Source organism: Panthera tigris, chromosome D3, assembly GCF_018350195.1.
Source record: "Panthera tigris isolate Pti1 chromosome D3, P.tigris_Pti1_mat1.1, whole genome shotgun sequence".
NCBI classification, from domain to species: Eukaryota; Metazoa; Chordata; class Mammalia; order Carnivora; family Felidae; genus Panthera; species Panthera tigris.
In genome coordinates this window covers 13,255,631-13,269,968 of record NC_056671.1, presented here as the reverse complement: position 1 = coordinate 13,269,968, position 14,338 = coordinate 13,255,631, and the positions used below count along the sequence as shown (strand labels likewise).

The following is a 14,338-nucleotide window of genomic DNA, read 5'->3' as shown; positions in this document are numbered from 1 at the left end:
AGAAGAAGAAGAAGAAGACAGTTGTCAGGACAGCAAAGGGTGGAAAAATGCTCAAAGGTATGGAAGTGTTGAAGTCTATAGGGTAGAAGCGACTGGGGATTCACAGTCACTGACTTAAACATTCGTTCCTTCAACAAATAACTTACTGAACAACTACTGTGGATCAGGCATTGTGAGTAAGATTGTTTGTCCCTTTACAGACCTCACAGGCCCCAGACAGACACTTCCCCAGAAGGCGCTCCTAATCTCCAGATCTAAAGTCTACCCTTCTTCCTCTAAGTGTTTTGAGTTTACCTTCTCTCCCTGCGGCCCTTACAATGAGAGCAGTCAGACAGGACACACGTCCCTAAAACCCCTCCAGGAAGTAATTGTATAACCTCGTCAGGCCCTAAAGAAAAAGCCCCCCAAGGAATGAAGAAACTTCTTTCTAAGTTGGACCGGAGGGAAAAAAAAAAAGCTAAAACCCAAAGCTGGAGAAAGAACTTAGCCATGTGATGTGAGGTGCTTGTGATGTGAAGTGAGGTGACTGATTTCAGTTTAAATCTCGACTGTGTGCAAATGGCACCTCTCAGCACCTAAGTCTCTCCCAAACCTGGGCGTCTTTGAAGACTTGTTTTCCTTTTTTTCTTTCTCCCCTCTCTCACTCTGTTCCCTCCCTCCCTCCCTCTCTCTTGTTTTCACATCATCCTCAAGGCCCATCGGGAGAGGTTCACCCTGTAGTCACGAACATATTTCTTGGTTTTACCGCTGACTCACAGTTCCACGTACTATACCTCAGGTTTTCCATCTCTGAAATGGGTATGATTATACAGGAAAGTAATGTCTGTGGAAAGTTTAGGGACCTCAGGTGGTGAGTTTTGTAGACATTACACACACACACACACACACACACACACACACACACATGCACGCACGCACGTACACACACGGTATCTGATTAGCCTCCAGGCAGAGTGGGGGTAGCAGGATTTCCTCAGAACAATCTAAGCAGAGAACATCTGGTTCCCTTACCTGTTGGTGCATTTGTCTATATGTTTGGTTGAACTAAGCTGCTTGATAAACTAGCCTGCAGCCACCGCATACTCACTCTTGAAACACAGAACATTCTCTTTCAGGCAAGGAGCTGCCAACTCTGGTGGTTCTAAGTACAGGAAGGGGAATGGACGTGTTTCATTTCTTGCTCTGCTCCCAGGACACAGGTCCACGCTTGCCTTTCACCCCCGAGTGAGTTTTATTTGCTGGAAGCCTTCCTCGAACACTGGCAGGCTCAGAGAATCTCTTCCCAGTGATCCCTAAGCCGTGCTTCTGGCCTGATGCAAAGTGCGTATTGCCTACATGCTGTCTGTAAAATGGAATTATCATGGGGAAAGTCTTTCTGTGTCACAGGGGAAGGCAGGGATGCCAGGGGAAAGAAGACAGCTCTGCCGTTCGGTGGTTAAATATCAAAAAGAAACCACAAGGCTCTGACTGTAAAAGCCAATCCTACTTAAAAGATTTTCTTCTTTGCTAAATGTTGTGTAATGGACCTGTTGTTTTTGCCTGCCTCGCGGCCATTCTCCTTACTTCTGTCAGGAGCAACCCAGTTTTGTTTTGGTGATCTATCGTCCCTCATTGGATATCGTCTTGGTAGTATCATTAATCAGAGCATCTTGCCCTCCTCTGGCCAAGAGGTAAGCCCGTGATTGCAGCTATGCCGGACATATTCTCCTGGAAATTTGAGAATTTCTTAAAGCTCTCCACAGGGTTGGAGCTCATTCATCCAGGAGTCTATGCCCTAAAGAGACTATCTCTTAGTTCCCCTGGGTCTCCAGAACTTCTCTGGTCTCTGTCCCTTCTGAGAACTATTCTTTGGCTATTACTTCTATTCTGTGTCTCCCCCAAGCCCTTTCAGTACATTTTCTTTCTTTCTTTCCCTCTCTCCCTCCTCTCTCTCTCTCTCCCCCACCCCTTCCTTCCTTCTTTTTTTTTTTTTTTTTTTTTTGCTTAAGTTAGAGTCAACTTCTGCCTCTGGCCATAATGAAATAACTAGTACCAGACTTGTTTTCCATCTGTACACAACTAGAAAGCTGAAAAAAATATATGAAACAACAGTTTTCAGACGTTGAGCAACAGGCAATGCATAGCTGTGAGCCCTCAAAAAAGTGAGGCAAATGAAGTGAGCCCTATGATCACCTTGGCTTCCTGCCTAGAAGTCCTTTTTAGATTGTAGCAAAGGGAGGGGAATCCCAAGCAGGGGAATCTTGGAAGTTTCCCTGAGTTGAGGACATATAGATTATCATATGTGGAGGTTAAAGAGGCTGGAATTTGTGAGCCAAAGTTCTAGAGAAGAAGGTGCTATGTGGATAAACAGTGCCAGATATCTGTATAGGGAACCCCTTGAGTGATTGGTTGAATATGAAATTGCCCAAGCATTGAGTGGAATGCTATAAGGATGGCAAAGAACAACTACTGGGGAGGAATAGCTTGAATAATTCCCAGAGCTCTCACAGGACTGGGGGACATTCAAGTTTTAGCAAACCAGAAGGGGAATAACTTGTTGAACACCCAAGGAGTTCATTAGAGACCCACAGTGAGGTCAGACTTTGGTAGTAGGGCTAAACTGGCCTTAGAAGAAAGGCTCCACTAGGCTCACTCAGCAAAGCTTTTTTAAGAAGTTTGAAAAAATCAAACTGACCAGGAAGTAACTTAACTGCCTGTCAAATAAATTCCAAAGGAAAATGACAAATATCTAGACATTCAATGCCATAATGCTAACAATGTCTAGCATCCAACATAAAATTACTAGACACCCAAAAAAACAAGACAATGTGACCCATTACCAGGAGAACTACCCATCAGTATAAACTGATCCCAGATGACAAAGATGATGTAATTAACAGACAAGGACTTTAAAAAAGCTATTACAAATATGTTCAGAGATTTAAAGGAAAGCATGAACATGGTAAAAAGTGGAAGTTTTTAAAAAATGTTTATTTATTTTGACACAGAGAGAGAGCAAGCATGAGTAGGGGAGGGGCAGAGAGAGGGAGAGAGAGAATCCTGAGCAGGCTCTATCCTCAGTGTGGAGCCCTACATGGGGCTTGATCCCACAACCCTGAAATCATGACCTGAGCTGAAATCAACAGTCAGACACTCAACTGAATGAGCCACCCAGGTGCCCCAAGTGGAAGGTTTTGTTGTTGTTGTTGTTTTTTTTTAAAGAACTAAGTGAAACTTCTAGAGAGGAAAAATATAATATCTAAAATGAAAACTTCACTGGATAGGTTTAACAGCATATTAGAGATTGCAGAAGAAAAAAATAGTGCACATGATGACATAATACAAGTTGATACAGCACAAGGAGAAAAAAGACTAGGGAAAAAAAGGAGCTCAACATCAGGGACCTCTGCAACACTATCAGATGGTCAATCCTACATGTAATGGGAGCCCCAGTAGGAAGAGAGGGCAGAACAAAATCCTGGAAATGAAAATGGCTGAAGATGTTCCAAAAACTGATAAAAACTATAAAGCTACAGACCCAAGAAACCCGACAAATTGCCGCCAGGATAACCACAAAGAAAACAACATCACAGCAATCGTAATCAAATTACTTAGAACTAGCAAAGAAAAGAAAATCTTGAAAACAATCAAGATAAAAAGAAACATTACATTCAATGAACAAAGATAAGAAATATCACTGCTTTCCCCCTTAAAAACAAGGCAGCCCGTAAGACAATGGAATGACATCCTTAATATGTTGAATTAAAAAATGAAAAAACAAAACAAACAAGAAAAACCTGCCAACAAAGAGTCTATATTCAGTGAAAATTATCCTTAGAAAATGACAGTGAAATAAAAATGTTTTTCAGACAAACAAAAGGTGGTAGAACTTGTCACCAGCAGACTTGCACTCTACGAAATATTACAAGTTCTTTTTTTAGGCTGAAGAAAAATGGTACCAGGTGGAAATGCAGATCTACACGAGGAATGGAGAATAACAGAAATTTTAAATATGTGAGTAAATATAAGAGAATTTTTATTTTTGCTTTTTTATTTCAAGTTGTTCGGCATCAGACTGACTTTCAGAATCCAGAATCAAGATACAAAGAGTTGTGTGGGACTTTCAGAAATTGTCTTGCCTCTGAAGCGACTATGACAAAATGCTAACATCTGTTAGCCATGGATGGAAAATAGAAGGTTGATTGTCATAGTAATCTTTATGTATATAAATATATATTTAATATTTATGTTTACTTTCGTATATTTAATATTTATATATTTATTTTAATATGTACATCTTTAAAAGATTAAAAATATACCAACTCTTATGTTATAGATGAGCCACACAAGGCCTTGAGATTTGTGTGACTTTCTCAAGGCATGACACAAAAGCCTAGGTGCACTAACTATATCTGAACTTCCTAGGGCTGAGGGGATCACATCACAGCCCTGGGCTCAAGTCACAGCCCTGCCACTTACTAGCAATGTGATTTGAGCAAGTGATCAAATGTCTCTGAGCCTCAATTTCCTCTCGTAAGATGGACATAATAAGATGCCTACCTCCTTGAGTTGCTGAGATTATCACATAAGATAATGTGGGAGTCAGGATGCTTTTGTTCGTAAGAGGCCAACTCAAATTATCTTAAGCATGAAGAATACGTATTGTCTCATGGAACTGGAAGTTTGGAGGTACGGATGGTTTCAGGCACTGCTGGATCCAGGGACTCAATATCATCAGGAATCTCTGTCTCTCATCTCAGGTCTTTTTGGTTCTGGCATCATCCTCAGGTAGGTTCTCCCAAGGTAGTGGCAGAGATAACCTCCAGCAGGTCCGGGTTTATACCCCACTTACATAGCAGAGCCAAGGGAGAGCAAAGTTTTCTTTCCCGGTAGTTTTAGCAACTCTTCACTCCCATGCCCACCTTCCAACTAATCCCTGACTCTGAGTGGTTGGCTCTGGGTTGTATATCCTCTGGAACGAGGAGGCCGTAGAATAGGGGTGGTTTCCTGAAGGTAAAGTGGGATGCTGTCGTCAAAAGATGGTGTCGCAGGTGCTGAACTACCGAAACCAGCAGCCGTTTGTGACACTTCCGTAGAGCACTGGATGGTAAGGGCTATGGAGTACCGCCTTACATGTGCTAACTCGGTCCTTACAGCCAGATTGAGGAGGAAGCTCCTGGAAGCCCCAACCTCATGGAAGATGATGGTGTTCCAGCTCTAGCTTCCAGCCTTGTGCGACCCGGGTGGTGTCTCCCGTCCCCAGGCTCCGACTGGAGATTGGCTGGTTACTGCACCTTCAGCTCTGGACTTTCCTTCCTTCTTTGTTTTTGGCCTCTGGCAATTGCCCCAACTTCCTTAGAATCTCTGGCATCCGTTAACGGTGGTTATTCTTGACAACATCTCTGTTTCTTAGCAGGGTGGCTTTCAGGTCATCTTCCCGTTGTCCAGATGAGAAAACTGAGGCCTAGAGAGGCTAACGGCCTCACCCCAGACCACCCAGCCAGGAAGTGGCAGCACAGGTGTTCAAACCCAGAGCCTGTTTTCTAACACACAGTGCCCAGCGACCTGTGAGTGCTGGCTGGGTGACGAGGGCACACACCTGGCCTGCAGCAGAGTCTCATCCAAAACTGGGGATCCCAAATCCCACCTAATCCCTGGAGTCCTCAAGTCCTTCCTGATAATCACGAAGCCCGGAGGAAAGGGAAGCTCAGTGTCCGTGTAAGACAGCTCGCAAGCAAGATGCTGTGAATGCTTTCAGTCTGGACCTGGACGAGGGGAAAGGGGTGGCTGGGGACAGGACCCAGCAAATGGTAGCTGTGGCTATTCTATAATTTCCTGTGGCTGCCATAACAAACCCTTGGTGTCCCTCGGCCTTCGGTGCATATCACACCACCTCTGCCCCCGTCTTCACCTGGCCTTCCCCTCCCTATGTCTCCGTGTGTTCTCGGTGTGTCGAATGTTCTGCCTCCCTCTTACAAGGACACCTGTCATTGGATTTAGGGCCCACCCAGGTAATCCAGAATGATCTCCTCTCGAGATCCTTAAGTCAGTTACATCCACAAAGACCCTTGCTCCGGGCACATCACATTCACAGCTCCCAGGGGTTAGGACACGCTCACATCTCTCTCTTTTGGGACGGGGCACTGTTCAACCCACTGAAATGGAAAAGCAGCCAGGCTTTGCTCCGTCTCTGAGCTGCGGGCTTGGGTGAGGGGGCGAGCTGCCGTGGGCTTCTGACGGTGCCTCTTTTATTGTTTTGTATTTTTCTCTTTTGTTTTGAGGTTTTTCTGCCCTCTTTTCTGGAAGGTGCACGATGCTCGGCTCTGTGGTTATTTTCGCCTAACAGCTGTGTTTCCGGTGAGCAGCTGGGGGGATGCTTCTGACTCAGCAAAAACTGTAGCAGTAACCGTCAAGAAGCCGTTCAAGCAAGGCTAGAAATAAAGAAGCAGTTTCTTCCCCGTCCCTCCTCCTTTCACTTCCCCACCCGTGGGTACCTTCTGAAAGTCTCACAAAGCACTTGTTTAAAAAAAAAAAAAAACAGAAACCACCTTGAGCAGCAGGCGGGAGGCCCCACTGAAGGTGAGCCTCAACTTGGCACATCCCAGAAAGGACTCTGCCCAACCAGCCCGGCTTTGTGTTTGGAAGGCCCGTCCCCAGAGGCCCTCCCCCCTTCTCCCCACCGGGCCCAGTCTTACAAGTTTCCCACAGGTCTGAGCAGTGAAAGCAGAGGTGGTTGGGACCTCAGTGGTTTTCCAGGGCGTGGCTGCAAGTTGCCTTGGCCGGGCCAGGGTCCCTGCGTCCTGCAGCTTGTCCGTTTTTAAAAGGTGATCGTCTCACCCCGGCTCTAGGAGACAGTGCCAGACTTCTGCCCACTGGCACGGGATTCTAGCCCCAAACTACAGAGAGGCCCTGGAAGTCCCGCCCGCGGCGGGCAGGGAACAGACCGGAAAGGGATCCGCGTCCCCGAGAGCCAACCTCTGTGCATGCTGGTGCCTGCAAAAGGCTCACGGGAGCGCGAGGCAGCTGCACTCCCAGCCTCATTGCCGCTGTTCCGAGAAAGAAAGGAACAAACAAATTTAGCTCCGTCCTACGCATCCTTCACAGCTGCTCATTGACCAAACAGCAAGAGGCCTCTATTTCAACCCTGGTTTCTCAGGTCGTGCGGGTTTTTTTGTTTTGTTTTGTTTTGTTTTTTGTTTTTTGTTTTTTGTTTTTTTTGGCCTGGTGAGGTCTGCCACCGGCCTGTACAGAGGACTTTTCTAGGAGGTGATGGACCTGCCACCTTTAGCTCCCGGGGAGACGTTCTACAAGGAGCTCAAGTGCGAGGCGTGTGCTGCTTTTTTGGCATCTTGAACCAAAACGACGCACAGAGACGTTTCCACAGGGGCCTGGGCTCCTGGAACTTCTGATGTGTCTGTTCGGAAGCCACAACACGCAGAAGGCTTGCGGGACGTGTGGCTGCTCCGAGGCCAGCCTGGACTTCCCAGAGCCGTTAGCTTAATAGCACTGTGTGTGGAAATAAAGAACTCGCTGACGGGGTTTGCGAGTTAAGAGCCTGGAACAAAGCGCTGAGGAGGCTTCCCGCAGCTCAGGGGTCTCTGGGGGGGAAGGGCGGGCGAGCTGGGGACTTGGGGTCACACAGGTCCGAGCGTTAAGTCCCAGCTCCACCTCCTGAGGACAGGGTGCCCCTGGGCACGCCCGGCTGTCTCTGTACCTGGAAGTGAGCGCTGGCCGTGACGCGGAGCCTCTCCGAGCGTCAGCAATAATGATACAGGTTGTCATGAGGATTAAAGGACATCGTGTACCGAACACGCTGTGCGAGCTGCGCCCAGTTCTTGGTGTGCCATGAGGGTGCAGAGCGACTCTGTTTCACCTGGCAGGCCTGTTCCCATCTCTCTGTCTCTGTCTCTCCTGCCTAATCTTCTCCGTAAGATTCGGCGATCACCTTGCCCTCAAACTCTTCAGATGCACAGGTAGCTCAGGCCATCGTGGAGACTTCCACCTGTCACGGGCCATAGTGATTAGATCCTGGATGTGCAAGGGACCCAACCAAGCTAGGACTGTCAGAGCCAAGTTCAGGACTGTTGATGGAACTATTGGAATGGAGAACATTTTTCTGCTGGGTTTCTAAGGGGTCAGGTTTTAGATATGGTGTTGCTGGCGGCTCTCTGTGTATAAAGGAGGGAAATCTGCCTGACAATGAAGCCAACAAAGACGGAAACAAATATTGAGTGACTGTCCTGACCCTTTGGGCCCCTTGATCCAACCATGCCTGAAGTTTTCACTCCTTGAACTTGCCAGTTAGAGGAGCCAATACATCCGTTCCCTTTTTGCTTTAAGCTTGTGTTAGGTTTCTGTCTCTTGCCATCAGAGAAGTCCTCAGTAATACACAGGCCCATAAATATCTTTTTGAATCTGAATTTACCTCTAGCCTCATCCAGAACCAAGAGGCAGGCAGATGACTGCACAGTGTCACCTCTAGTAGTGAGAGTCTGTGAAGAGTCTATTTTCTGGCACACTGATTTCCTTCAACCCCCTTTTGCAGATAGGAACGCAAAATGGTGAGATGAAAAAAAAAAAAAAAGGAAGGGGTTTTTAAAGTAAAACAGATTGGATTCAAATCTCTATCACTTACTAGCTCTGAGACCTTGAACAAGTAACGGACTCCCTGTGATCCTCGGTTTCCTCACCTGTGCACTGGGGTAATGATACCACCTCGGAGTCCCAGCACATAGGGGTACTCAATTCTAAAGTCAAGGCAAGCTACGCGGGAAAATCCCTTGTGCTTCCTTCCCCTGAAGGAATGGCGTTGCCACGAGCCTCCGAAAGTTGTCACGGCACAGACACTTCGTCCCCACGTTGCACTGATCACTGCTCCCGCGGTTGAACACCAGGCGAGGCAGGGCTCTTGGGCCTTGGAAATCTATTACATAAAACGTACGCGCATTAATAAACTCCAGAGCGGTGGTTCTCAACCAGGGTGATTTTGCCCCTAGGGCACGTTTGGCAACGCTTGGAGATGCATTTGGTCGTCACACCTGGGAGGGGCACTGGTGACATGTGGCGTGTAGAAGATGCTGCTAACCTTCCTCCAAGTGCCTCCAACATCCTTCGCCGCACAGGGCACCCCCCCCCCACCCCCACCCCATGATGAGCGATGACCCAGCAGACCCAGGACGTCAACAGTGCCGAGGCTGAGAAACCCCTACGGCCACGCTTGGTGCAGAGAGCTCCCTATTCTAGGAGAGGCTCTCAGGATTGGAGATGGCCAGAACACGGATCCCTGTATCCCATTTCTGGGTCTTCCAGGTGGCAGGTCACATAGGGCGGTGACAGGTGGCATTGTCCATTTCAATGAGCACTTCTTCCTTTTCGTTTTGGCCAGCTGCGTGTGGTTGAATTTGTGTCAGTTAACTGCATGCGGGGTATACTAGCCCCGCTTCTGCCTCATGGAGTTACTGTCGGCACCCAGAGTACGCTTTGCATAGAGCCCTTTGCTCTTCTTGTCTTTATTATTTTCACACGAACACAAGCCTCGTGGATAGTAAGTGCCCCGTGTGGCTTTGCTGAATTGTCTTAAATCCACAGCGACTTCTCTGGGCCCCGTGAGGGAGGAGGTGACCGTTCTGAAGAAATCTCCATGCACAGTTTGTGTCTGACCTTCTGGCTCAGACAAGACCTCCTACCACCACCTGCTTCATAGCTGTCACCCTTCTTTGCTTTGCACAGCCCTTGGCCCCAACCGCAGGGAGCATGGGATCAGTTTGCTTGGACATGATGCTCCAACTGCCAGCCCCAGCTCCTGCACTTGACCCTGATCCAATCATTTTACCTCTTGGAGACTCCATTTCCTGCCAGGAAAATAGGGATCCTGACCCACACCTCTGCGTGAGATTGTCCATGGGGGCTCGTGCTAACCATAAGCCCCGCAGCAGGCCCCCCAGGCCTCAGAGTCAGCCTACAGGCTTGTGTCATTTGGCCCACTCTTTCTTTTTTTCTTGAATATTTGCGTTAATTTTCCTAGTTTTTTGAGTTAATTTTCCCAGTTTTATTTTTTTTAACCAAAGCGCAATTCACATAATATAAACTTAACCATGTTAAAATGAACAATTCAGTGGCTTGTAGCACATTCACAATCTTGTGCAACTGCCGTGTCTAGTTCCGGAACATTCTCATCACCCCAAAAGGAAGCCCCCGTACCCGTTAGTCATTCATCCCCATTCCCTTCCCTCCTCGGCCCCTGGTTCCTGATCTGCTTTCTGTGTCTGTGGATTTGCTCAGCTCTTTGGGGCATGTACCTAGGGGTGGGATTGCTGGGTCACGTGGTGTTTCCATGTTTACCCTTTCGAGAATCCTTCTGGCTTTTCCAACAGCGACTGAGCCATTTTATGTTCCCACCAGCAGCACACAGTGTTTCCTGTTCCTCCACAGCCTCGCCAGCACTGGTTACTTTCTGTTTTGTGCATTTTATCATAGCCCTCCTCGTGGGTGTGATGTGCTCCCTGCTTCTAGTTAAATTAGATTATAACGGGTAAGATGAAAAGATTTCAGAGTAATCGCTTCTCTTGAGAGACGAAAGATCTGTCAACCCTGGGACCGCAGTCGGGCAGAGGCAGGCGTTGTCTGAGGCTAAGTGGCCTGCCCATGTGGCCAGGCCACCCCTTCCGGGTCCTCCGCAGACCCCATCCCTCCCTATTGTTTCCCCAGCTTGGAGTCAGCTGCCACTTCTCATTGGCTCCACCGATGTGTTTGTTCAGGAAGAAACCATGCCGTGTCTCCAACAAAAGTGAGGAAAAGAGGGGTGCCTGGGTGGCTCATTTGGTTAAGCTTCCAAGTTTGGCTCAGGTCATGATCTCACTGTTTGTGAGTTCGAGCCCCCGCATCGGGCTTGCTGATGTCAGCTCAGAGCCTGCTTTGGATCCTCTGACCCCCTCTCTCTATCTCTCCCCAACTTGTGCGTGCGCGCTCTCTCTCTCTCTCTCTCTCAAAAATAAATAAACATTTTATTTAAAAAAAAAAAAGTGATGGGCACCTGGGTGGCTCAATCAGTTAAACGTCCAACTTTGGTTCAGGTCATGATGCACGCATGGGGCTCTGTGCTGACAGCTCAGAGCCTGGATCCTGCTTCGGATTCTGTGTCTCCCTCTCTCTGTGCCCCTCCCCCGCTCACAGTCTGTCTCTCTCTCCTTCAAAAATAAACATTAAAAGAAAATTAATAAATAAGTTTTTTTAAGTGAAGAAAAGAGAGACTTGTGAAGTCCTGTGTTTTTGAAATCTAGGAAGATCCGTAAGGCTTCATGGAAGTGTTTCTCATTTGCTAATTTGGGCCATTTGCTAATTTGCTAATTTCTGCCACCGGGTCCCAATGGGTGTCTGAGTGGCGATACACACACACGGCCAGCACTGTCTTCTGTCCTTTTTAGGGGTCATAGGGAGTGACGGCACGGGGACTGCTGGGGCTCCAGGCTGGTGCATCCAGGCCGGCTGGGCTCTCCTTGGGACTTGTCCATGCACAGTCCCTCCTTCTGGAACTTCCTGTCCTTCTCTTCCCCGGCACATCTCCGGTCCCTCTCCAGTGGAAGCGCCGTTTCCTCCACAAAGTCTTTGCTGATGTTCCAGAGCAGACTGAGTGTCCCTGCCGTGCATGCTGGCAGGACCCCAGACCCCTTGAGCCCTCGGCACAACTGTCACTAATGAATCCCTTCCTTGTAAAGTTTGGACCCGAAGCACACATTCCCAGAATCGCACTGCCAGTTCATGCCACCATTGTAGCATCTGTCTGTTCAAGGCCCCCTTGTGCCTTCCGTATTATTTTTTGCCTTCATCTACTGTTACCACTTCTCACTACCTCCCGCAGGCAGCAACTCCAGTGTATTCAAAATAAATCCTTCCAACCCACTTTCCAATGCTTATGAAACACACATAATGTTGTTCTTTGGGTAAATATTTCAGATTTATGTCAATGGTATTGTGTCATAAATCTTAGTCTAGTTTCTGCTTTTTTTCATTTCACACTATGTTTTTGAGATCTAACCATGGCAATATATGCAAATCCAGTCTCTGACTTCTGCCTGCTGTGGATTTGTCCATCATCTGCACGTGTCACATTTGGTTTATCCATTTCCCCAGTCATGGACAGGCAGGTCACCTCTGGCTTCTTGCTGTAACAAACCTCGCGGCCACCAACATCCTCACGCACATCTTCTTATCATCCTAAACAGGAGCATCTCTAGGATACACATCTGGGTGAGGCGTTGCTGTGTAACGGATTGTTATGGGTCGAGATGAACCCTCCAGAAAGATATGTCCCAACCCACAGTACTTCAGAATGTGACCTTGTTTAGAAACAAGATTGTTGCAGGTGTAAGTGGGTAAGATGAGGTCTTAATCCAATACAGCTAGTGTTCTTATAACAAGCTAGTGCTGTGGTCAACTATAACAAGGGGGAAAGTGATGTGAAGACAGAGTCACACAGGGAGAACACCATGAGGCGATGGAGGTAGGGATTGGAGTGATGTGGCTGTGAGCTGAGGAAGCCAAAGGTTGGCAGCTACCATTGGAAGCTAAGATGAGGCAAAGAAGGTTCTACCCAGCGTCTCAGAGAGATATGGCCCTGTGTTGACATGTATGCCAGGTCTGCATCGTTGAAGTTCTCTGAACATTTGGAACTGAGAACTTTCTTTCCATGATGAATACTGGTAATTTGGATCACTCTCCTATACACACATGCTACACCCATCCATCCATTATCTGTCCATTCAGCGATCACTCATCCTTCTGTCTGTCCAACTATCCATCATCCATCCATCCATTTATCCATCCATCCATCCATCCATCCATTATCTATCCATTCAGCTATCATTCATCCTTCTGTCTATCCAACTATCCATCATCCATCCATCTATCCATCCATTTATTCGTCCATCCATTGTCTGTGCAACCACACACCATACCTCCATTTACCCATCTACCCTCCATCCATCCACCTATCCATCCCTTCATCCATCGTTATCCACTGTCCATCCATCCACTCATTTTACAGATTTTTACTGAGTGCCTTCTTGGTGCTGGGGTCACAGTAATGAACGAGATAAACAAGTCTTTGTCCTCAAGGAACTCGTCATTAGTGAGGAACGCAGATACCAAGTTATATGTGTGATAAGCCCTATAAAGGAAAAACACGCTGCCTATGAGAGCATAGAGTGAGGTACGTGACAAAGCGTGGGGGCCACGGAAGACTTCACTGCCAAGGTGACATTGCAGCTGAGGCCTGAGGGATGGGTAGGGATTGGCCAGAGGAAACATGTGCAGGAAGAGCCTCCCACACAGGAGAGAACAGGTGTGCATAGTTTGAGGTTGGAAAGCACTTGGTGCTTGTAAAGATGTAAAAGAAAGTCAGCATAGCTGGCATGGAAGGAAGGCGGGAGAACACAGAGATGTGGCTTAATAATTGTGTCAGGGCCAGTATCTCCTGAGTGTCCCCAGGGGACCTATGCATTGGCAGTAAAACACCACACTAGATTAGGAGTAGGAATTAGTTCCAGCCCATCAGCGTGGCTCGCTTCAAGCCTTTGCTCAGTTTGCTGACTAAGAAATGGGCACACTCCCTAACAGAAGTGAGCAATAACACAATACCCCTAAAATGCCTCAAGGCTCCTCAGGGTAGAAACAACAACAACGGTATAAATCGGTCCTTTTTGCCATTATTTAAAAAACGAGTTAGTAACCCATGCAGTAAAAACAAAGGAAAAGGCTATCCTTTGCAATTACCTGGCTCTGGTCTTTCTGGGGGACGAAAAGATGTAGAGCCGTGTCTCATTTACCCTACAGCAGAACTATGAAGTAATAAAAGGTGGGTCAGTATCGAGGAGGCAGGACAGAAGATGAGAGGCCAAGTCACCTCCCAAGGTCATGCCACGAGGCTGGGGGAGAAGACAGGCTTCTTGCCTCTTGGTCCAGTGCCAGACACATTGCGGCCAGACCCGGGCTTTTCTCCATAATTGGGAATACCACTGAGAGCTAATTTCTCCCCACTAGATCCACAGAGTGGAGAAGAGCACTTGACCTAGAGTCTTGTTAGGGGGGCAGTGTGTCATGCAGACTGTGAAAACAATCAGCTGGCCATTCCGTCTCCATTTCTCTCAGGCTGCTCCTGTCCACGGAGGAAGAGAGGGAGCCCCAATCAGGACTAGGAGAGCTGGTCTGCAACACATCCACTCAGGGCTGTCAATAATCAGGTTTAACGGATGCCCAGATTCAGAGGCGAGAGCTTAGTGCCTCTCCATCGATTTAACTATCATTTCGGCTCCATAGCTCACAGCTAGAAACCAGCCTACATAAAACCTCACATTATGATGCT

At 47.6% G+C, this 14,338-nt stretch overlaps 1 long non-coding RNA gene across 1 annotated transcript; it reads left to right on the top strand.

The window, feature by feature from the left end:
* The first annotated feature begins 1,648 nt into the window (after nucleotides 1-1,648).
* Nucleotides 1,649-4,666, top strand: LOC122232721. The gene is made up of 3 exons (XR_006210115.1): nucleotides 1,649-1,670; nucleotides 3,849-3,993; nucleotides 4,627-4,666. It is a non-coding gene; the product is annotated as an uncharacterized LOC122232721 (long non-coding RNA).
* Nucleotides 4,667-14,338: the final 9,672 nt, after the last annotated feature.